This window comes from Solanum stenotomum, unplaced genomic scaffold (assembly GCF_019186545.1).
Source record: "Solanum stenotomum isolate F172 unplaced genomic scaffold, ASM1918654v1 scaffold12435, whole genome shotgun sequence".
NCBI lineage: Eukaryota > Viridiplantae > Streptophyta > Magnoliopsida > Solanales > Solanaceae > Solanum > Solanum stenotomum.
In genome coordinates, this window is record NW_026022044.1 from 57,756 (window position 1) to 75,483 (window position 17,728).

At 36.1% G+C, this 17,728-nt stretch overlaps 1 pseudogene; it reads left to right on the forward strand.

The window, feature by feature from the left end:
• LOC125849986 (sesquiterpene synthase 15b-like) overlaps positions 1-12,403 on the forward strand; it is a 17,031-nt pseudogene extending 4,628 nt beyond the window's left edge.
• Positions 12,404-17,728: the final 5,325 nt, after the last annotated feature.

Below are 17,728 nucleotides of genomic sequence, written 5' to 3' on the forward strand. Positions count from 1 at the left end.
GAATAGTTTCACAATTCTCAAATATCACAGTTATATCAAGTTATTGGTTATCAATTTAGAGCAACATACAGTCTTCCAATATCAATCATCATTAGATATGAACGTAATCATCACAAGTAGATACACAACGCAATTCAATGGTCCTCTTACGGAACCCAATTCAATGGTCGTCTCATGGAACCCAAACCCAAACTATTAGTGTCCTGGTTCGTGGTATCCGATTCAATGTTTATGCCGGAACGTGGCAACCGATCCCATATTTATGCCGAAACGTGGCAATCGATCCCATATTTATGCCGGAACGTGGTAACCGATCCAAGTTAGTGTGTCGAAACTTAACACCTGATCCATTCAATAAACCACAATCACAATCATAATGTATATTCTCACAATCATACAACAAGAAGTGATTCATGGCATACAATTATTCAATTATCCTCATTTACGATTATGGTAATCAATAATGCAACATTCATATACATTATAATAAAGCAATTATAAACATGACCTACCTCGAATTCAAGCTTGAATCCCTTAAGGTACTTGAATCTTTCATTTTCGGATTCTTTCCGCTTGTTCTAGGTCTACAAACAACAATTTATACACAAGGATCAACAATCAAAACCCAATTACTCGAATCGTAATCAATAATATCAACCCTAGGTCAAACCTTGATCCCCATACCCAAATTACGGCTTTTTCCACCATTAACTTCAGATCAAAACATTTCCCCAATGATAATTACCCAAGAAACTAAGTTCTACGGATCGAAAAATGGATTCAGGGAGTTAAAACCTTACCTTTAGCCGTAAGAATGGTGAAAAATGGTCAAAAACTCGTCTGGGGTCGTTCCTTAGCTCTCAAAGTAGAAAAGTGTAGAATAAAGACATTTTGGGGTTTATTTACGACCTTAAGTTACGTCGAACCCGCCACAACGGTTCTCACCCCTCTATAACGGCCCCGCCCTGGCGGCAGAAATCTTGCCCCAGTGGGTTGCACAGAACCAGTGAGCTATTTTAATAACTCCATGACCCTCATTTCACAGCACACCTTTAACCAATGACGCACAGAAAATACAACTCACGCTAAGATCAATTTCGGGAGTTCTGCTCACCTGAATTCAATTATGTAAGGTCGTATAGATTCCTTAACGACTTATCTAATCACTCATGTAATCAAAATCATAAATAAATCACCCGATTGTTACCAAATTTCCCTACACCTTAACGACTCTAATTTCGTCCAAATCTGGACTAGGTTGGGAAATCCAAAGTTACTACTTGAAAGTTTTCTGGCCCCAATTCTTTCCTCATTGGCTTTTCTATAACGACGGGAACAGGTCGTTACAATAGATACCAATTTACCCATCACTCGTGCCCAAGTGACAATCTAGGAGAAAAGGGCTAAAGTAAAAATAGAGTAGTATCTGAATCGTTGAATAACTGGGATACTTGTCCCACATACTTTTTATGTTGATGTTGGGCTGCTAGAAGCTTAGATTGAATACTTCTCACCTTACCCTGAACATCTTTCACCAAATCAACTCTCAAAGGTTTCACGTCTTCAACCTCAAACCAACCAGTTAAACACCTACACATCCTCCTATACAATGCCTCAATGAAGTCATCACAATACTCGAGTGATAATTATTGTTGTATGTACACTTAACTAACAATAAAGCTATTCCCAATAACCACCCAAGTTTGATCCTCCACATGTTTGCCATATGTTATCACGGACTTTGACACAACATTAGGACGAATCCTTTCTCACATAACCATGATAAAATCTTAAATCAAAACTTGTCACAATTAGAGGTGAACCTGAACCAACTAATACCACTTATAATATCCAAACAATAACAGTTCTTATCAACATATCCATCTCACAACCCAAATTACCATGAGCTTAAGTTATAAAAGTTTAGTCTTTTAGAAATCAGATACCCATCGAGGGATATGTCCAAGCATACAAACCTTCTAACAACACTATCGAAATGCTAGATTTAGTAATTATAGATTACCTCTTAAGAACATTAGAATTGGATTCATGATCCCCATATTCAACCACACATAATAATCGATACATGATCTCGACGACAAGATGGATTATTAGATTGTCGGACAACCATAAATATGCATGGTAGCTCTTCTATAAGATTCCATTAGCAATGTGGTACATGTAAAACCACTGAAATACTTTAACAACTCCAAGACAACACCAATTATGTCATTCGAAATAACCAAATCTTCTCAATCTTCCCACTCAACCAAGAGAACATCGCAGGATTTGGTACTCCTGATCCACCACTAGGGATCCACCCACAAAAGCGAAAACACACGTGATCATAACTAGTGTAATATACTCATAATACTAACAACCATCATAAACACTTTGACCATTTACCTCATTATAAACCAACACTTTTTTAAATGAAAACCTTTCTTAGATATAACAATCAAAAGTAATAAACTTTACGACTCAACCGTATAACACAATCCTCTTATTTATCAACATTAGCTTGTATCTTGAAGATTTTATGAACTCATGGATCTTCGTTTATCATTGATCGCATCTGCAGCGATCTTACAATATCCTTCACTAAAAATTTCATCGTACTCCTTACTAAACTCAAAAACAAAAAATAGCACTTATCATCACTTTCCAGCTAATGTATGTACACTCATTTATCAAGTATTTTCCAATAGTTGTCAACCAATTTGATGAACTTGTGACACTATTACCATAGCCATAACAAATCAAATGAAATCACGCGTCTCTGAACCCAATTCTCTACCCCTCTAAAGATATCTCTTCAGCCTTTGCAATCAAATAAAACATTCTTGCTCTAGCTTCTCTCTAAAGGTTGTACTACATTCCACTATATTTTCCTTCATTATAACTCTAGCTCTTTCAAATTCTATTCGAGTGGTGTCCTACCATCTCTTAGAACTTTCCATACAACCATGTTACTCACCAAATATCAGAAAACCGCAACCTTAGGTACTCACAAGTTGTAATTACTATACAAACTTCGTTTGACCAACAATATTATTATATAGTTGCATCTCATCACAATCCATCACGACTCTTATTACCATTACGCTCCGTCATCCTTAACTATCACTACGAAGTCAACCTTTTCAACAACCTGACACCTTAAACTCAGGTATACTTATTAAATTCAGAGGACTAACCCAATTTATACGCATTTTCTTACTAAAATACTTTAATTTCCTTCACCCAAGTATACTCATTGGTACCTTCCTTATCCATAAGCTTGTCATTCTGGTATCAATCCACTCCCTTATGGCTTTAGATAAAATCACCAACCCTCATACTACCTTCTTTCTTCTTAACAAACAAGATAGAAACACCCCACAGTGAAGCACTAGGACCTTTATCAAGTAGCCTTTGGATTCGAGCCTTAAGCTCTCTTAATTCTTCCGGAGCCATACAATACGGAGGGATGAAAATGGGGCGACTGCCAATTTCCAAGTCAATGCAGAAATCTAAATCTCTATCCGGAGTCATACGAGGCAAATCTGTAGGAAACACTTCCTTAACACTCAGACACCACAAGAATAAAGTCAATAGAGGGAGACTCAACTTCAATATCCCAAACATGAGCCAAATAAGCCAAACAACCCTGCCCTACCAGTTTCCTAGCCCGAATGAAGGATATGATCTTAGCTAGCTTAGGCTTGTACACCCCTTTCCCTCTCTAATCTTTCCGTATCGGGGATTAGAGTTACCGACTTAGTATTACAATTAAGCCTGGTATAACAGGGGGACAACTAAGTCATGCCTAAGATTATATCAACCCAAGTCTGAAAATCCCTAAACACAACAGGAAAAACACGATATACAAAGGTTACTATGACTGACTCTTCAACTGGGGTAGAAACATGGATACGGGCATCAAAAATATCACAAACCACATCAATCCCAAGACAAACTGAATGGACACATAAGAATGAGTAGAACCCGGATCAAACAACACATTAGTCATCTAGTCACAAACAAGCATAATACTTGTGACCACTACATCAGACACCTCAGCATCGGTCTTGCCCGGAAGGCATAAAACTGAGCCATGTCATCTTGACAGGTAACCTCCTCGTCTGGTTGCACTACTCATCTACCTGCATTACCATTTCCCCGGCCTCTACGGCTCGCTGATTTCCTTCTCATATGCCCAGGTTCTCCACAATTTATAACTTATATTCGATTGCTGAAAACTGAATTAGATCGCGAGGGTTAGTTCGGATACAATTTGGGGTCCATAATTATGACTAGGGCTGAGATTCTGTCTCGCCCTATCCCTTTCTGACGGGAGAAATCCCACACCAGTGGCCCTGACAAAAACAGAACCCATGCCCATAATTTCTGGGGTTATTCTCATTTCTATATTTCCCTTAGATTCCCCGACTATAACTAGGCATTTAAGAAAATACCTTTAGCTAGGACAATCATTGTCTACCCCCCGGTCAACCCAACAAAGTACGCACTTTAGAATCCTTTTAGATCGTTTCAACACTACCACACACATATCCTCAGGATACACCCAGACTCACACGATTATCAGTTGGTCACAGCGCACGTCCAGATTTCTTGCTTACGAACTATATCGTAATTTATCTAGACCCTTGCACCTAATAGGGTGATGACTTTCTTTTCATAACAAGTTTCATGACACTCAAGCAGGTACAACTTGCAGACAAGTCCAAATTCTTTAATTAGTTCGTTCCATACACTACTACAAAAGGGCCCTTTAGTGGCAATAAAATATGGCTTTAGCGGCAATAACATTTGCCGCAATATTCTATACTGGCCAATGAACTTTAGCCGGCAATGTTGGGGTCGGCAAAGGCTTTTGCAGCCATTGTGGGAAATGCTGGTAAAGGGTAGCATGAATTGCCGGTACAAACCATTAGCTTTTACAGCAATTAATTGCGGCAATTATGTTGGCTACTAAAGGTAATTCATACTATCTAACTATTGTCTTTTAGCATCCAATGACTTGGTCGATAAATCTAAATTAATAGCCACTAAAAGATAGTAGTTTTAATGGCAATTATTTGTGCAATTATAATAGCTTCTAAAGGTAATCATATCAGCTCACTATAGTCTTTTAGTGTCCATTGTTTTAGTCGATAAAGAGAAATAAATAGCCATAAAAAGGTAATGGTTTTAACGGCAATTGTACCATGGCAAGTAATGGCTACAATATTCCTTCTAAAATTTGTCTTACTTTGCCCTTTTAGCGTCCATTTATCATAACATTTAACGACGATTATTTAGACGCCATTAATAATAACAACTAGATTTGTCGAAAATTTATATATAGATATCCAACAAACCTGGTTGAAAAGATGCCCTCATAGTCACAACAAAGTTTGGAAAATTCTACAAATATATATTATTATTAATTCATAAAATAGAATATATCTCATTAAATCTAAACAAATAAAAGGAGTACAAATTAAACATATGAATGTCAAAACTTATAAAACTAAACTTATATTGTTCGTACTAATATCTATCCTATTGAATAAATATCTTCGAAATTTTTTTGAAACTCTTCTTCATATTGAAATCTCCCACAAGTGAAATTTTCGAACTTCAGATTGATTGACCTGAAATAAACAAAATAGATTTCAAATGATGAAATGTAAAGTATAAAAACATTGCAAGTAATCTGACTAATCTGAAAAATTACTAGCAAGAAGCATCTGAATAAAAACCAAGGGTGAATTTCTCTTGNATCCACGGATCGTAGATGGACTCACGGTCCGTCCTGCAGGTCCGTGGTTCGTGACAGAAAACTTCCCCAGAACTCAGTCAGAAAAATCGGCTAAGTCTCGACTCACGGATAGACCCACGGTCCGTAGATCAGACAACGGTCCGTGGTCTGTGTCTGTGGATCAAGACTCCCTTAACCAGCCTCTGACACAAACTACGATCGACCAGCACGGACCGTCATTCGATCCACGGTCCGTAAGTCTGACCGTAGATGAGGGTCAACAGCCAGTTAGCTGAAAAATATTGATGGGTCAACTTCAGATAGTCATAACTCTTAGCACGAAATGAATTATGTGTCCTATGACCTATGGTTAGATACATAATTGAATTATCTTTCCAACTCCACCAAGTTTGCTAAATTCCGACCTCCGAGTAAAACGTTATCCCTGTTTTAGTGAAGCCCTGTCGGGCATACTTGACCTATGGACCCAATCGACGGACCGTCGATTGATTGACGGATCGTAGGTCCATTCCGTCAGTCACTCCGATAGCAGTTAATTCAGGGGTCTTTTGGTCTTTTCCTATTTCATTTAACCCCTAAGATACGTCGTTTAAACCTTACATCATGAGGTTTTAATTAGTTTAAGCCTAGAAACATAACGAGAACTTACCTTAGTCAAAATCATTAATCAAACTTAGAAAATTAGAAGCAAGAGAGGAGAAAAAGGTCAAGAACCCTAGTTCAAGAATGCAGTGAGGTTTCTTCAGTTCCAGACCCGAAATCGAAAGATTTCTCCGTGGAATTCGTCATCAGGTATATGGGATTTCACTAGTGGGTTCCTTTTACCCATTAGGTCCCTAGAATTCAGTCAGTTTCTTGATTCCCTTATTATGAATAGACCTATGGTTTCTAGAATTACAACAAATCATCACGAATTAGTTATTTAAATATTCCAAATCAGATTATCATGTTATTGCTCAGTTTATCGCATGAATTTCAGAACCCTAGCTATGTATTTCTTTAGTTCTTGAATTACACATGCTAGGTCAGATATTTCAGTAGTCAGTTTTACATGCCTCAGTTTATGAATGCATCATTATCAGATTAATTGTTGTATTCTCAGTTTGCATGTTCAGTTTCGAGCTATCCAGTATTTACAGAAATTCAGTCATAACCAGTTAACCACTTAATTCATTGGGAGTAGCATAATACCGAGTTGGACTAGGGTTTCAGCGTACCCATATAGTCCCAGAACTACGAGCCACGTAGGTGTAAGTCCCCTCTGTGGGCAACATCAGTTTAGTGATCACGCCAGCATGCCTCTATACCTCTGGCAGGGTATATTGGGTCCTCTCGATGGGGAGTATACATCGGACTCCACATTTAGCTCATGTGGTTTTATGTCGATTATTTGTAGCTCCCACAATTCAGTCAGACTCTTTTGCATTGACCATATTTTAGTACAGTTATTATTCAGTCTCAGCATGTTATAAATTTGGTCATTGCATCAGTTAGCTCAGTATTCAGTATTTTCAGTATCTATATCATGTTCAGATTATTTCATTGCATTATTGCTTTGTTCAGTTATATGTTATTTCAGCTTTACTCTATCCTGCATGCTCAGTACCCTTCAAGTACTGACACATACGTGCGCTACATCTTTTCGTGATGTAGGTTCAGGTTCTCAGCATCCAGATCACGCTTAGATCGATTCCCGATCTTCAGTTCAGCGGCATCAGTGGTGAGTCCTCATTCTTCGAGGACTAGTGACATGTTTATCTTTATCGCTTTTAGTCTTTGGTTTCAGTTTTGCTAGATCTAGTTGGGGCATGTCCCAACTAGATCTAGTCAGTTTAGAGGCTTATTTCAGACATAGTTAGATTCAGCTTAGTATTTTGAGTTTGATATTTCTTTTTCTATTAAACTCTCAGATTTGATATATTCAGTTATAGTATATGGGTATTCCTCATCTTTTCAAATTTATTTATGATTTAGCTTCCGCTCAGTTTCTATTATTCATATTATATTTAGTATGCTCATGATCATGCCAACAGGGTTAGCTTGGGATCACTTGTTGTCCTAGGTCCCGTGTCTGCGTCTCGGGGGTAGCTCGGGGCTTGACAAGACTCTACTAGACACGTTTTGTACAATGAGATCAACGAACCTAGGGTTCTGATACCAACTTTGTCACGACCCATACCGTCGTGATTGACACCCACACTAACCCTCCGGTGGGAGAACCACTACTACGACCCAATTACATAACTTAACCGAATACTACGACACATTTAAAGATACATATGCAAGTTTAAATGACAATAAAAGTGGAGTCCCCATAAACTACAAGATTTTAACAAACAACTAACCAAACTAATGCGGAAGAACAACCCCTAGAATCTGAAAGTAAATGTACCAAAACTTTACTAACGACAAGTCTAAATAAAAGGGGTACAACCCCGAAACTAAACAAACACCTTAAACAAATAGTCTGAGTCCGAAAATAGTGGACTTAAACAAGAAAGATCGATGACAGCCTGAAAGAACTGGCTCACCCTTGAATCCAATCACGCTTAACAGTCACCTAGCTGAGGTCTATCAATAGCCGCCTGAAGATGCCCTGTACTCAACAAAGAACAAGCGAGTGCAGTATCAGTACACAACCACAATGTACTAGTAGGATCACACGACTATCCCAATAAATGAAACACATGCAAGTAACCACAACATTATAAAACAGACATATACCGAACATATACAATATTAGTCATCTTTTCAGGATCAATGTAGCATCCCACGTTCTGAATAATACACATACATTTACGAACAACGAACAATTTCACAATTCTTAAATATCACAGTTATATCAAGTCATTGGTTATCAATTTAGAGCAACATACAGTCTTCCAATATCAATCATCATTAGATATGAACGTAAACATCACAAGTAGATACACAACACAATTCAATGGTCCTCTCACGGAACCCAATTCAATGCCCCTCTCATGGAACCCAAACCCAAACTGTTAGTGTACCGATTCATGGTACCCGATCCAATGTTTATGCTGGAACATGGCAACCGATCCCATATTTATGTCGGAACGTAGCAACCGATCCAAATTAGTATGTCGAAACGTAACACCCGATCCATTCAACAGACCACAATCACAATCACAATGTATATTCTCACAATCATACAACAAAAGGTGATTCATGGCATACAATTATTCAATTATCCTAATTTATGATTATGGTGATCAATAATGCAACATTCACATACATACATGCATCATAATGAAGCAATTACAAATATATATCACACCAACATGAAATCACAACCATCACCTGCCTCGAATCCAAGCTTGAATCCCCTAAGGCACTTGAATCTTCCCTTTCCAGATTCATTCCGCTTGCTCTAGGTCTACAAACAACAATTTATACGCAAGGATCAACAATCAAGACCCAATTACGCGGATCATAATCAATAATATCAACCCTAGGTCAAACCTTGATCCCCATACCCAGATTAGGGATTTTTCCACCATAAACTTCAGATCAAAACATTTCCCCAATGATAATTACCCAAGAAACTACCTTTTACGGATCGAAAAATGGATTCAGGGAGTTAAAACCTTACCTTTAGCCTCAAGAATAGTGAAAACTGGTCAAGAACTCGTCTACGATCGTTCCTTAGCTCTCAAAGTAAAAAAAATGCAGAGTAAAATTGTTTTGGGGCTTATTTACGACCTTAAGTCGCGTCGGACCTGCCATAACGGTCCTCACCCCGCTACAGCGGCCCCGCCCTTGTGGCAGTAATCCCGCCCCAGCGGCTTGCATAGAACCAGTGAGCTATTTTAATAATTCCAAGACCCCCATTTCACAACACACCTTTAACCAACGATGCTCAGAAAATACTGTTCACGCTAAGATCGATTCGGGAGTTCTACTCACCCGTATTCCATTTCGTAAGGTTGTACAGATTCCTTAACGATTTATCTAAGCACTCATGTAATCAAAATCATAAATAAGTTACCCGATTGTTACCAGATTTCCCTACACCTTAACGACTCTAATTTCATCCAACTTTGGACTAGGTTGGGAAATCCAATGTTACTACTCAAAAGTTTTCTTGACCCAATTGTTTCCCCATTGGCTTTTCTATAACGACGGGAACAGGTCGTTACAATTTACTTTAAATTTTTATTTTATCCTCAATGAGAAAGCCACACAAGTATTATGTAATATTTAAAATTATAAGTTTCAAAATATTATAACCATACATATATTATGATAAATTTATAGACACAAAATTTAAAAATATTTCTTCCTTTATTAAACTATATATCTTTTCAATATTTGTGGCAGTAACGCTTACAAGATTTGTTCCATGTACTAATGTGTAAGTAAGAATTTTATTAATGACTCCACCTAATGCGTATACAATATGTGGATATATTAAGAGGAATATGTATTTCTAAATATAAATCGATGCTATAATTTTCTTATTCACTACTATCATCCGTAGATAAAAGTTAATCTCTTTTACTTATACAATAGGTGGAACATCGACGCTGCAGAAAAGCTAGCGCTGTATACGAAACTTTTTTACACTGCTCTCCTAGATGAGATTGAGGAATCATTGAGTAACATGAATAATGGTTATGAAGAATGGATTGGTGAATTTGGNAAGCTAGCGCTGTATACGAAACTTTTTTACACTGCTCTCCTAGATGTTTACAATGAAGTGGAGAAAGAGTTGGCCAAGGAGAACAAGTCATTTCGAGTCAACTTTGCTATTAGTGAGGTAATTATGTGATAGATATTAATTATTACTCCTTATAATCCAACAAATAAATTAAGGAGTTTTTGGTAGGGAAGAAAGGGGTTATGAAAATGCTTTTCACGTTAGAGTTGATGCTTTTTTTTAAAAATGTCGTAACCAAATGTTTGGCAATCCTTGGTAGAGCTTATTTATGATTTCGTGCTCAACCCGGTAAACAAACAAATAGGTGGTCTTTCCGAAAATGTTAAATAAAATGACTAAAAGACCAATCTTTTTTTTCAGAATCGTACCCAAACTCCTCATCCTGACTCCACTTATGCAGCTCTGTCCCATTTTATGTGTCATTCATTTTTAAAGAGAGAGAATAATTAATTAATTAATTTCAGATGAAAAAGTTGGTGAGAGCTTAGTTTCAAGAGGCAAAATGGTATTATGGGAACACAGTCCCCAGAATGGAGGAGGAGTATATGAAGAATGGAATTCAAAGTAGCTCTATCCCAAATCTTGCTACAACTTCTTGGTTAGGCATGAGCGATGAAGCAACCAAAGAGGCATTCAAATGGATTACAACTGAACCTCCAATTCTTGTTGCTTCCTCTATCATTGGAAGATTGTTAAATGATATTGTATCACATGAGGTATATGATTATTCGCCCAATTCTTTTTCTTTAAAATTTAACGAATCTTAAAGGTGAAACGTTTCGAGCGAATTATATATAGTATGACTCGAAACATCGAGATGATTTCATATCTAAATATGAGATTATTTAGAGGTGATTTTGAGTTGATCAAGATTAAAAATCAGTGTATAGTTCATGTGTATTTAGTGTATACTTCATGTATAGCTAAGCTATATTAGTTCTTTTCTAAATATGAGATTATTTAGAGGTGATTTTGAGTTGATCGAGATTAAAAATCAGTGTATAGTTCATGTGTATTTAGTGTATACTTCACGTATAACTAAGCTATATTTAGTTTTTTTGAGTGTATCATAATGTATAGTCAGTGTATAGCTCATATATAGATACACTATATTGTATAGACAATATATATTTTCTAAGACTTTTGGAAAGCCAGTATATACTTCCTATAATTTTTGACTATTTTTTTTTGGTAAATAAAACATGGCTATATTTGTTTTAAACTAATTACTTTATTGTTTACATTTGAAATTATCCCTTATTATTATTATTATTATTATTATTATTATTATTAGTATTCAATAGTCATTGCTTTTATAGTATTGGTTATCCTTAAAATTTTAGTTATTAAATTTGATTTTTCTTGAACCAAGGTTCTATAGAAAATCACATCTCTATCCCATCAAAGGTGAGGATACGGGTAAGATCTGTGTACAGTTCATCTTTTTAGGCTTTATTTATGGGAACACACTGGAAATAATATTGTTATTTTTTATATTTTTATTTCTCTTGCAATCTCGTCTCTTGTGTACTTGTTAGTCTAATAGTTATTGCTCATGTGATATGTAGAGAGAAATAGAAAGAGGAGATGTAGGTTCAGGTATTGATTGTTACATGAATGAATAGGATGCCATAAAGGAAGAAGCTTACATGGAGATGAGGAAAATAATAGAGAATAATTGGAAGGATTTGAATCAACGATGCCTAAAACCAACAACAGTACCAAGAGTTTTGCTCATGCCAGTGCTTAATCTTAGTAGGACGTCAGAATTCTTTTATAAAGATGAATATGCTTATACTTCTTCCAAAAATAACCTAAAAGATGTCATTTCTATGATGTTTGTTGATCCCATTAAAGTATGAAAGCAAATAAAAGGACAAAATAAAGAAATTGTAATCATCTAGAATGCTTATATTTCTTTTACACTTAATTGTGGATGTTTATTTATTACTCCAATAAGCAGCTCTGTAAATATTTGCGTACCTTTTAAGATTTTGCATTAAGTCGAGGTACATGAATATATGCTTGCATTAAGATCTTGGTTGATGCATGAATTTAAATATAACTATTACTTAATAATTAATTAATTAAATAGAAATTAGTATTTAATTATTTTAGGGGTAAGATAAGGGCAAAATAATAATCCAACTTTGAGGTTAAGAACTTCCCACTTATAATAATATATGATGATATATGATATGATATGATGAACAAAAGCTCTCAATTTATAGGAATGAAAAATGTCAAAAAAAAAAAAATCTTGTATTAAATTATCGGTTGCCAATTTCCAGCATAGCAGATTTCTTTTGAAAAATATTTGCGCACCTTTTAAAATTCTCAAAAGATGGTGCATTCTTTCTCATTAATGGGTATGGACCCCACAATCACCACTACCAATTTAAATCTTTATAAATAGACATATGTCTTTGTGAGGTACTCTCTTTGTCCCTAATTACTTGTCCATATTTTTTTTGACGGAATGACCTGGGATACCTTTGTATTTAGCTCCGTTTGTAAGTTTCACCCTTATGCTTACGACTTTGTCAACTGAACTCTTAAACTCACTGATAGACAATATTTTAAACCTTTTTCTCATCCTATGTGTGTGCATGTAGTACACCCTTTTACACATGAAATTCCATGTCATTCTTAATGACACATAAGAAATTAAATGTCAAAAAAATAAAATAAAAAACTACTTTTTCATATTCTGAAAATTTTGAACATAATACTCTCCATATTTGCTCTCAAATTGAGCACCAAATTCATGTCTAATGGGTGGAATTCTTACCTATTTGACTTTAATTTCACATTCACAAAAACAAATCCAACGAATTTCCATTACAATTTTGAATTTATTTCATAAAAAATCACAAAACCCATTTATTTTTCTTGAAGCTTCATCAAGCTTATTAATGAAGTTTTCCAACTTTTCAAAACCCATTCTCACCCTTCATATTAGCTCATACAAAATTCAAAAAATACTCACGAAATTGATATTTTAGGGTGGAAATGTGGAAAACGAAAAGGACTACAAGTGGTCTTGATTTACCGCAAAAGAAGATTTTTTTGTGAAAATATTTAGGGGTGGTGCAGTAAGAAGAAGTACGGAGTGAAAATAGTGGGTGAATCCATAAAAGAAAGAAAAGAAGGGAATGAGGAGAAGAAATTTGGTTGGGTTGGATGGACGGAGGGGCAGTGGCGTCTCTACAAAGAAGATGACTTCTCATTCTTCTATTTTTTGGGGTTTTGTTTTTAAACATTTTTTTAGTGATGTTTAATACAAAATATTATACTCACTCGCCTTAACACGCGTGGAATTGCCCATTATTCCAAGTCAACAATATTGGTGCCACATGTATTCAGTCAATGGTCAAATGTGTTTTTCTTATTTAGTTGTTCCTAATTACTTGTCCATTTTGACAAATCAAAAAAGGACAATTTTTTCTTACCTATTATACCCTCAATTAATTACTTTGAAAAATGTAGAACTTCTTGAAAAAATTATGTTTTTAATTCATCTACTTCATAATTAATAAGACTAAAATGTTTCTTAATAAATATGTCAATTCAAAAGTGGACAAGTAATTAGGGACAGAGGAAGTAGTAAATTGAACAAAATTTTTTCATGTAATAATTCACTTCTCTTACTTTCTACTACTGTTATCAAACCTTAATTATCACGTCTTTAGTTTCTCTACTCCAAACTCTAAAAAAACTAAGTTGAAAAAATAGATGAATTTGGTGGTGAGGTAGCGATTACACGTCGGAGTGACAATCATCATCCTTCTATTCGAGGAGATCATTTTCTTTCCTATGCTAATCTCTCGGTAAATTTGAATGCCCAGTGCATGTGTTCATGTTTTAATTTGAGTTTATGTTTTATGTGTCGGACGAGTAAAAAAAAATTCCAACACTTTCAAGTCTCTTGAAAATATTTACGGATAAGAAATATATTAATTTATGCGTATAGGGAGACAATGAATGGGAAAGAGAAGGAACACAAGGATCTAAAAGAAGAAGTGAGAAAAATGCTAGGGATTTCTCCTTCCAAATCTTTTCAATAACTTGAACTTATCAACACAATCCAATTGCTTGGAGTAGCATGTTGCTCCCCAAAATACACGCAAGTGTACGTCGTCGCACAAGTAGCACAAATTATTTAAGAAATGAGTTATCGTTTCCAAGGGACTTATCATCAACTTATATTCACTTAACGCTTCAACTAAAAGTAACCAAATAACTTTTTCAAGAGTTGATGATTTAGTTAAGTAACTACTAATAATTATGCACTAAATGAAAGTAACCGATAGTGAACGACTTAGTTAATATGTTTCAAGCAAGTTTAAAAACAATTCCAGGGTTGCAACATATATTGAATATCATGCATCATATATGGGCTTAAAATTCACTTAAGTTGTCAAATTACTGGTTTATAGGGTTGATAGTATGGTCCGGGTGGTTCGCCTCTCGCCGCCTACCCCAGTTAGCCATCTAACTACAACGTTGAGCGGGGATAGATAAACTAACTGGCGAACATTTATATTTCATCCTACTTTGTAGCCAAGCAAGGTGTTCGTCTGAGCGTCACTCCTGAACACTAATCACCTCAATCTAATGGGTGGACCGACGCTCTCTATATTCTCTGGTCAATCTAATCCCTCCTGGTTCGATTTTAAGATTAGACACTAGATTTATTTTATGGTGCGCAAGCATAAAATAGTAAAACACGAATATAGAAGTAATTTGGATTGACAACTGAAAATCAATTCATAAAGCCTCAAACATTCAACACATAATTCATAACTACAGCCCAGAACTAGGGCGGTTAGCTACTCATGCTATTAGAAATCAATAATAGATAAACGTTCATACAAAATTTGGAAAAATAGAAGAGTTAAAGGATTACAAACTTGAATTCTTTCTCTTGCACACTAAACAAAACGTTCCCCCTTAATTATGGAGCCCTAAGGATCTATTTATAATAGTAGAAAAAGCTGGGAACAAATCCTACTAAAATTAGGAATCCTAATTAATGTTTAAAACTTGAAAAGTCGGAACAAGGGGGTATGTCGCGCCTCTCAGCGCGCCTTTGTCACGCCCAGAGCCTACACCCTAGACATGACCGGTACTCGAAGACCATTGCTGGCCCTAAGCGAACCCTTGGCCTGGCTTACTTGCTCAGCGGAAGACTATATGCATATTTATAATGATCAAACACTATAAATGTACTTTAAAAGAATAAACTGAACTGTTCAAACTGAAACTCATAATGTTTTAAGAATAAACATTTAACTTAGCCAAAATGGCAACTCAACTCTGAACATAAGTTAATAACAAGGAAAAAGACAAATGACTAACTGACTGTCTATCTATGAAGCCTCTAATAACTGAGATGGATGTCGGGAAATCCCACGACATCCTAATGAACTATCTAATACTAACAATAAACAAAAAGGATCCTCCGGAATGCACAGAGGCTCACCAACAGACTCTGAACTGCTCACTGGATCAACGATGCGCCGGAATGCCGATCCTAGTTAATGTGTCTGCATCATAATACAATGCAGGCCAACTGACATCAATACATTGAATGTACGAGTATGCGAGTTGGAATGATAGAACAACATAGGCTCGAAAGAGATTATGAAAGAAACACTTACCTTAGCTCTTCTCAACTCCTGAATACTTAAATAAACTCATTTCATTATAAAGCAGTTTAAAACAAGTGCAATATAAAGAAAAAACTGTTGAAAACATGTTGTTAATTCATAATCACAATATCATAAAAAGACAAACCATGCTCCCTCTCAAAGTCTACTTGTGCAATGTATGAATGAAGTCCCATACCCCCATTCACACTAAGCAGAACCCCTTGAGGAACCATGCTACTACTGCTGTGGGAGTTTCTCTAACTGACAACCATCACTTAAGAACTATAATGATGATACAACGCTTTGCCTCACGCTGCCGAGGCCCATCTTATACCTTGCTGTTATATAGGAAGCTAACTCACTAAGTGGATCCACTATTCTATGCAAAAAGGATTCATCTAAAAAGTATGACCCTTTCCTACCCATGATGACTACATGGTTTTTAGAGACTTGAGTTAATATGAACTCGCATCCCCATATCGGTGCTCAATACTACTCCCAAAAATATATTAGTTCTTTATGCTTAAAAAAACATACTTCTTCTGTGATTTGAGATTAGTGCTCAAAAACATAGCTCAAAGGCTATCTTGGAAATCTCAGTTTCCCTGCTTGCTTCATTTAGAAAGCTATTTCTCTTTTATGAAAACTAGCTCGAAGGCTCTTTGGAAATCTCAGTTTCTGTTCTTATTTAAATGTGAAAACATTTTAAAACTTCTTTGGAAATACTTAGTTCCCTAATAGCTTTTGAGAAATGAACTCAACTCTTTACTATTTGCTTAACTTGAAACTTGAGTCTTAAAACAAGGTCAAAACATTTGTTAAAGACTTGTGAAAACTTTAAAACTTTTCTTTGACTTGCTCTTAACTTTTAGACTTGACTCTTAACTTTTCTTGACTTTGATCCTAACTGCTCTTGACTTGACATCTAACTGATCCTAACTTTCCTTGAATTGGATTATGGATTCAAGGTTCATGATCTCATGTTTATGGATGATTTCATGATGTTTAGATGTACCTTAGAGTGTTGGAATCAACTTGGAAATATAGGTACATTGCTAAGGAACAAGTACTAAAAGGTGGGGAACGAATGGGGAGAACTGGCGTCCCTGGCGCTCTGAGAGGCGCAAGGTGCCAGCCCTCAAACTTCAGAAAACCTTTTGAGGCGCTCTGGCTGGCGCAACGCGTCAGAGGAAAAAGTTCAGAGGAACTTTTGTGGCGCTCTGGCAGGCGCGGCGCCCCAAGCCTTGCCCAGAAAATCCCCGACTTTTCTCCTTCGTTTTTCATCTCTAAACCCTCCAATCTTCCCTAGTTCTTTCCCCAAACACTTAGGATCAATTGTACCCTCAATGCACAACCAATCTAACTCGAAAAACAGCCCGGAAACATGAATCAAATCAACCCCCAAGCATCAACAACACAACCAACAAGAATTTTGAACAATTGTTCTTCAAGAACTTCACTTCTTAACATGTAAACAACTCCAAATCGCTGAATTGAAACAAGTTGGTGTGTGGGTGAACTAACCCAACACGAAAAGATCTCACATACCTTGTAGGGATCACCCCTGACGAAATCCACAAGTGATTCTTCAAGATCTTGACGATCCTTGCTCCTTCTCCTATTTTC